The sequence below is a fragment of the Tachyglossus aculeatus genome, chromosome 3, assembly GCF_015852505.1.
Source record: "Tachyglossus aculeatus isolate mTacAcu1 chromosome 3, mTacAcu1.pri, whole genome shotgun sequence".
In the NCBI taxonomy this organism is placed as follows: Eukaryota; Metazoa; Chordata; class Mammalia; order Monotremata; family Tachyglossidae; genus Tachyglossus; species Tachyglossus aculeatus.
In genome coordinates, this window is record NC_052068.1 from 37853932 (window position 1) to 37861071 (window position 7140).

Here is a 7140-nt window from a genome sequence, read left to right on the forward strand (position 1 = left end):
CAAATGCCACCATTATTATTTATTATTATTACCCCACACACAACACTTGAGTGGGGCTATTCAGGGAAGCAGCCCGGCGTAGTAGATACAGCATAAGCCTGGGAGTCAGAAGGTCATGGGTTCTAATCCCGGCTCCACCACTTCTCTGCTGTGTGACCTTGGGCAAGTCATTTTGCTTCTCTGTGCCTCAGTTTCCTCACCTGTAAAATGGAGATTAAGATTGGGAGCCCCATGAGGGACAGGGAATGTGTCCAACCCTATTTGCTTGTATCTACCCCACGCCTTAGTACAGTTCTTGGCACACAGTAAGCGCTTAAGAAATACCAGAATCATTACTATTATTATTATTATTGCTAACACCCAACAGGCAGCGCAGAGGCTGGACAAAGTACCCATTGAAGGTGCTTGCATCACTGAGTGCTGCCTGTCCACCCACCAGAGCTGAGACCTCCCGCTATCCTGAGTCTGGGACCGTCATGCTCACGTCTGGATGGGCCTGCAAGGCATTTTGGCTTCTCTTCTGGGCTGCAGGAGGGGGGAACAAGCACATTGCCCTTGTCCATTCTAGTAGCCCTCAGAGAACCTAGCACAGGGAGGCACTAGGGTCACTAAATGGAAGGAGAAGAGAGGAGTGGGGTCCAGTCAAGCAGCTGAGGCAACCCAGGGATCAGCGGTCAACTGGCAGGAGCTATCAGTTGCGCATACCACCAATCAATAAGATGTCAGTTGTGAATGACTGCCAACCAATCAACTTTGCATGATCTCCAATCAGTAAGCCAAGAAATGCCATCACATGGCCAGAACACTCTGTCTGCATCTGATTCTGAATCTAGGACACCCAAAACACCCATTGTCAATCACCCGCCACTTGTCTGCTGTGTGACTTTGGGCAAGGCACTTCACTTCTCAGTGCCTCAGTTACCTCATCTGAAAAATGAGGATTGAGACTGTAAGCCCCACATGGCACAATCTGATTACCTTGTATTTACCTCAGTGCTTAAAACAGTGCGTGGCACATAGTAAGCGCTTAACAAATACCATAATTATTATTATTATTATTATTATCTCCATTAGAGCACCTGTCATAAATGTACCAACAATTAAGATTAAGATTTCACTTCTGATTCCTCACCCATGTCCTGCCTCTAGCCAGGAACTCCCTCCCTTTTTATAGCCTATGGAGGTTCAGTCTTCCCATCTTCAAAATTTGTCCCCTTGCTCTCTGACCTTCCCCTCTGAGCGGTTCCAGCTCTAGGCCTGCTTGACTACTCTGAGTGTGTTTGGTCACTTTGTTAACTTAAATAACTTGGTCAAATAATTTGGAGAGCATTCTGGGATAATAATAATAATAATTATGGTATTTGATATGCTCTTACTACATGCCAGGCACTGTTCTAAGCGCTGGAATAGATACAAGGTCATCAGGTTGTTCCCATGTAGGGCTCACGGTCTCAATCCCCATTTTACAGATGAGGTAACTGAGGCACAGAGAAGTTAAGTGCCTTGCCCCAGGTCGCACAGCAGACAAGAGGCGAAGTCATAATTAGAACCCAGGTCCTCTGACTCCCAAGCCCGTGCTCTTTCCGCTGAGCCATGAACAGAGATTTTACCGGTTGGGATACAACCTCTACCAAAAGCCATGGCTTTTTTTCTGCTGTTTTTGAAGATGTTTAGCACCCAATATCTTTCATAATCAGAACCTCTTTGGGTAGTAATAATAACAACAATGATAATTAAAAACATTTTAAGTACTTATTATGCCAGGAAAAGTACTAAGCTTTGGGGTGGATACAATCTAATCGGGTTGGAGTCCCTATTCCACGTGGGGATCACAGTCTCATCCCAACTTTACAGATGAAATAACTGAGACCCAGAGAAGTGAAGTGACTTGCCCAGTGTCACACAGCAGACAAGTGGCAGAGCAGGATTAGAACCCATGACCTTCTGACTCTCAGGCCTGTGTTCAATCCGCTACGCCATGCTGGAACTCACGTGTACCCATATTGGGTACACATGGAAGATCATTTGTGTTTCCCCTGCTTGCATCATTTTCAGACTCACACAACCTTCCTCTTCCCGTGTGACTTCCTTTCTCTAGGAGGGTTGAGACTTCTTTCACACAGCTCTTAAGAGACCACATCAATGCGAAACAAGGCAGGCCTTCCCCTATCTGTAGCTCAAACACACAGAGGCATCTTAAATTCAGGCTGCAGGAGCTCCCAAAGGGTACCAGAGTTCTGGAACCTGGATCTCTGGCCTCTTCCCTGCCCATCCCAATTCTCATCCCTTCCCTCTCAGCCTCTGGAGGTTGGAGATCAGAGGAGAAAAGTCGTCAGAGCCGAATCACTTTTCCTCTGCTCCCCTCCCTATTGCCCCACCTCATTCCCTTTGCTCAAACCCCCTCTCCATGCCAAATCACTTGTGTACATATTTACATATTTATAATTCTATTTATTTATATTAATGATGTGTATATATATCTATAATTCCATTTATTCATATTGATGCCTGTTGTTTTTTTTTAATGTCTATCTCCCCCCATCTAGATTGTGAGCCCATTGTGGGCAGGGACTGTCTCTATTTGTTGCTGAACTGTACTTTCCAAGAACTTAGTACAGTGCTCTGCAAACAGTAAGTGCTCAAAAAATATGATTGAATGAATGATGGACTGTGAGCCCCCTTTCAGACTGTGAGCCTGCTGTTGGGTAGGGACCTCTCTATATGTTGATAAATAGATGAGATAGATGAGGGTAATGAGAGTAAAACCAGGTATGCATTTGAGGTGAGGGTGGTATATGATTCCAGATAATGGGACATGGAAGGGGCAGGGACGGGTCAGCTAGCAATTAATTAATCAGTAGTATTTATTGAACACTTGTTCTGTGCAGAGCATTATACTAAGTCATTGGGAGGGTATAATGGAGTTAGTAGACAATAATAATAATAATAGTAGTATTTGTTAAGAGCTTACTTGTGCCAAGCACTGTTCTAAGCACTGGGGTAGATCCAAGGTGGTCAGGTTGTCTCACTTGGGGCTCACAGTCTTAATCCCCATTTTACAGATGAGGTAACTGAAGCATAGAGAAGTGACTTGCCCAAGGTCACACAGCAGGCAAGCAGTGGAGATGGGAATAGAACCCACATTCTCCCAAGCCCGGGCTCTTTCCACTAAGCCACCTTGCTTCCAGATAGAATTCCTGCCCTCAAGGAGTCTACAATCTAGCAGGGGAGACGGCCACAAAAATAAACTACCGCTATTAGTCAGTTTACAGAAAAACGGGAGGATCCATTCCAGGGCAACAAATATGATGAAAGGAACAGAAAAGACAACTATGCGAAGCTACTGATCGAGGATCTGGGGTTGTTTAGTTTGAAGAAAAGGCGGCTAAGAGGAACGGGGGACAAGCCTTTATCACTGTCTTCTAGTCGCAGAAGGACTCAATCCATTAGTCAGTCAGTCATCAATCATTTACTGGGTGCAGAACACTTTACTAAGTGCTTGGGAGTGTACAACATAAAAATATAACAGACACATTCCCTGCCCGCAATGAGCTTATAGTCTAGATGAGGAAAGTAAGGCACAGAGAAATTAAGTGACTTCATAGAGACCTAAGGAAATGGACTTTGTTACAGCATGGAAGAACTGAGATGGAAATAAGAAAGATCATTTCTGATTTCATGGAGAAAGACACTGGAATAGGCTGTTCAGGGGGACTGTAGAATTTCCACTGCTGGGGATCCTTAAGGAAACAAAAAAACTACCTACGCTAGCCTCTCTCAGGGTCGCACCTGGAGAGTTTTCAGTACTCTACCAGTCTCGGCTATGGAGGTAGAGTCACACAAAGGTTTAACTATTCCATTCCTAGCTTGGCCAGTGGCTAGCGAGTGGAAGGCAATCTGCTACAAGTCAAAACACCCCTGTGCTGGGCAGCGGAGGCATAGGGGTCGAGGGCGGAGACTCAAGTTTACTGTGCGGAAGGAGGCAATGATAAACTGCTTCCATATTTTTACCAAGAAAACTCTAAGGATACACAACGAGAACGACTACAGCTAGAGAGCGGGACATTCTGGGAGAGATGTGTCCGTGGTATCGCTATGGGTCGGAAACAACTCGATGGCATAATACAAGACAAGACCTATGATAGATGCCATACTCACCCTCCAGCCTGGAGGCAGAGGATTTGACAGGTGACTTTCGAGATGCTTTCAAGGTCTTGAATTCTTCACCTCTTCCCCACCATCTCAGTGGGCTGGATGGCTTGGAGGTCCTGCAGGGAGGGAGTCTCTTCCGTGCTTTGGGGGTAAATCGAGTTCAGGGTTAGGCAGAAGAACTATACAAATTCTCCACGGGAACCTCCATTACAATTAGTTTGGAAAATTAGCATTCCATTATGACCCTGTACTCTCCCAAGGACTTAGTACAGTGTTCTGCACACAGTAATTGCTCAATAAATACGATTGGTTTATTGACTAATTGACTCGGGCATCATCTCCACTCCTCCGCTCAGAGATCCACTGCCTCTTATTGAATCACTCATCTTATCCCGTCTGGATTGCTGAATCAGCCTCCTTGCTGACATCCCAGCCTCCTGTCTCTCCCCTCTCCAGTCCATACTTCACTCTGCTGCCCGGATCATTTTTCTACAAAAACGTTCAGGACGTGTCACCCTGCTCCTCAAAAAAATCCAGCGGTTGACTATCCAACTCCTTATCAAACAAAAACTCCTCACTCTCAGCTTCAAGGCTCTCCATCACCTCACCCCCTCCTACCTCACCTCCCTTCTCTCCCTCTACAACCCAGCCCACACACTTCACTCTTCTAGTGCTAACCTTCTCACTCTGCCTCGATCTCACCTGTCTTGCTGCTGACCCCTAGCCCAATCCTGCCTCTTATTTGTACATATTTATTCTATTTATTTTATTTTATTAATATGTTTTGTTCTCTGTCTCCCCCTTCTATACTGTGAGCCCAATGTTGGGTAGGGACCGTCTCTATATGTTGCCAACTTGTACTTCCCAAGTGCTTAGTACAGTGCTCTGCACACAGAAAGCGCTTAATAAATACGATTGAATGAATGAATGCCATCACTCCTCAAATCCGACAATCACTCTCCCCTCCTTTAAAGCCTTACTGAAGGCACATCTCCTCCAAGAGGCCTTCCCTGACTAAGCCCCAACTTTCCTCATCTCCCACTCCCTTCTGCATCACTCTGACTTGCTCCCTTTGCTTTTCCCCCATCCCAGCCCCACAGCACTTATTTACATAACTGTAATTTTATTAATTGTATCAATGTCTGCTTCCCTGCCCCGCCTAGATTGTAAACTCATTGTGGCTACGGAATGTCACTGTTTATTGTGGTACTGTACTTTCCCAAGCGCTTAATACAATGCTTTGCACACAGTAAGCGATCAATAGATAAGAACTGAATGAATGAATGAATTTGACTATTGGTCATTCTTCTATAAATTGATTTTAAAAAATTAATAATCGGAATTTTTAAAAAATCTACCATAATAATAATGGTACTGATTAAGCACTTAGTGCCAACCACTGTGCTAAGTGCTGGAATTGATACAACATAATCAGATCAGACACAGTCCCTAGCCCACCTGAAGGAGAGTGAGAAAAAAAATTTTAATGGAATTTATTAAGCACTTATTTTATGCCAGGCACTGTACTAAGTGCTGCGGTGGATACAAACAAATCAGGTTGGACACAATCCCTGTCCCACGTGGGACTCACAGTCTCAATCCCCATTTTATAGATGAGGTAACTGAGGCACCGAGAAGTCAAGCAACTTGCCCAAGGTCACATAGCAGACACGTGGTGAAGCCAAGATTAGAATCCATGACCTTCTCACTCCCAGGCCCATGCTCTATCCACTGCACCATATTGCTTCTCTATAATAATGATGGTACTTGTTAAGCGCTTACTATGTGCCAAGAGTGTTCTAAGTGCTGAAGTAGATACAAAGCAATCAGGTTGTCCCACTTGGGGTTCAAAGTCTTAATCCCCATTTTACAGATGAGGTAACTGAGGCACATAGAAGATAAGTGGCTTGCCCAAGATCACATAGCACACAACTGGCGGAGGCGGGATTAGAACCCACGTCCTCTGTCTCCCAAGCCCAGGCTCTTTCCACTAAGCCACGATGCTTCTGTAATAATCCTCATTTTACAGATGAGGAAACTGAGACCCTAAGAGGTTAAATGACCTGCCCAAAGTCACACAGCAGATCAGTGACAGAACCAAGTGAAAACTCTGGTTTCCTTATTTCTCATTCTGGGCTCTTCAGATTAACACTGAGAGTCCCATGTGGGGCAGAAACTGTGTCCAACCTGATTTGGGGTATCCACTCCAGCACTTAGTACAGAGCCAGAGTTCAGTGCTTAAGAAGTATCACAATAATAATAAATAATTATTATGCCATGTTGCTTCTCAGGGTTTCTCTTAAAAAAGCTGGGTTTCTCTCGACTGTAAACTCTCTAGACCATTCATTCATCCATTCATTCAATCGTATTTATTGAGCGCTTACAGTGTGCAGAGCACTGACTATAAGCTTGTTGTGAGCAGGGAATGGGTCTGCTTATTATTATATTGTAGTCTCCCAAGTACTTAGAAGAGTGCTTTGCACACAGTAAGCACTCAATAAATACTATTGAATACAATCAAATTAAAGTTTCCCTTCCAGCTCACACATTGTTAGGTTTCTAAGAAATAATTCTGAATCTAAGCTTTCCTCATTCATTCATATTTAGTGAGCACTTACTATGACAGAGCACTGTACTAAGCACTTGGGAGAGTACAATATGGCAATAAATAGACACATTCCCTGCCCACTGTGAGCTGCTGTGCAGTTATTATGCACAGAGCAAAGCAGTTGGGAGAGTACATTATAGCAATAAACAGATACATTGCCTCCACCCCACCCCACTTCCATCCCCCTGGACCTTTGGGTAATCACCAGGATTTCTCTTTAGAGGTAGCCTGATGAGCCACTGGAAAATGTGGCTCTTCAAGACCTGGAGAGCCTGGAAAAGAAAATGGGAGTCCAAAAGGAGGCTTAGCGATGCAGGATAATTGCTTCACAGTAAATCATGATTGCCACATATTTAGGGACTTTGGGGAGATTCACTTTC

General features: G+C 44.5%; 1 non-coding gene across 1 annotated transcript; it reads left to right on the forward strand.

Moving 5' to 3' along the window:
- Nucleotides 1-3771: 3771 nt before the first annotated feature.
- Nucleotides 3772-3908, forward strand: LOC119926380. Its single transcript, XR_005450261.1, has one exon. It is a non-coding gene; the product is annotated as a small nucleolar RNA SNORA7 (small nucleolar RNA).
- Nucleotides 3909-7140: the final 3232 nt, after the last annotated feature.